The sequence below is a fragment of the Bufo bufo genome, chromosome 1 (assembly GCF_905171765.1).
Source record: "Bufo bufo chromosome 1, aBufBuf1.1, whole genome shotgun sequence".
NCBI classification, from domain to species: Eukaryota; Metazoa; Chordata; class Amphibia; order Anura; family Bufonidae; genus Bufo; species Bufo bufo.
Window position 1 is genome coordinate 775835726 of NC_053389.1, and position 922 is coordinate 775836647.

The 922-nt window shown below is 40.8% G+C and overlaps 1 non-coding gene across 1 annotated transcript; it reads left to right on the top strand.

Annotated features, from left to right (window-relative positions):
- The first annotated feature begins 453 nt into the window (after positions 1-453).
- LOC120987532 lies at positions 454-549 on the top strand. Its single transcript, XR_005776123.1, has one exon. It is a non-coding gene; the product is annotated as a small nucleolar RNA U13 (small nucleolar RNA).
- The last annotated feature ends 373 nt before the right edge of the window (positions 550-922 follow it).

The window sequence follows — 922 nt, forward strand, 5'->3', positions numbered from 1 at the left end:
GTATCGGAATCAGTCTCTCACAGAACATTCCTTCCACCATGTCAGATCAGCTCACACTTCCTGGTTCTCTTCAGAAGCAGCCTGCATGAGTCATCATCTGCTTTACATATTCAAATCCCAGAATGTGCTGGTTGTAGCTGCAAAACAGTGGCCTCTAGTGCCCGAAATGCCAAATGACAGTTTCAATACAATTAGGCACAAATATTATTCAGGAAGAGCTGTTCCACAATCTCACAGGAGTATGGAAGTAGAGTAGGGCCCTGTAGGAGTATATTTGCTTCCTACTATTGCTCTGGGCAACACAGAGATTGTGGGAAGATGCCATACGGCCACATGTATGGGCCCTAACTCCATCCTAACCAGGACAACCCCTGTGATGTGATATTATGTGGTCTCCTTAATGTTCATGAGAGTTGTCCACCTCTGGGGTCATATCGAGCGCTGACATCTGTGATCCTTCTGGTTCAGACATGTGATGAGTGGGAGAGAACATGGCTGTGTGACATGTGCGGTCCTCTTGTTACGACATAGCACATTATCCTTCTGATGCTGAACTGTTATGGGGGTGATAATATAATGTTTGCAGTGTGATGAGGTCATGTTGGTTTATAGTGTCTTTTGTGATGCACGGTAACTTTGGAAATTATAGAATTTGTTTTGTATTTACAGAAATCTTTTTGTTGCCCAGAGTTTTGTCTTATGATACGATTAATTTCTGGCACACAGAATAGATTTTATTTTTTAACATAGACTTTGTTTTTTGTCTTAAAATGTGCAGAACTGAATTTTGTGGCACATTGGTTTGTTTGTTTGACAGATCTTTGTCACAGAATGTCATTTTCTGACAGAATTCTACAAAATGAGTTTTGTCTATACAAACTCCATTTTGTGTTACAAAATGCACTGTGAACAAATGGTGCCC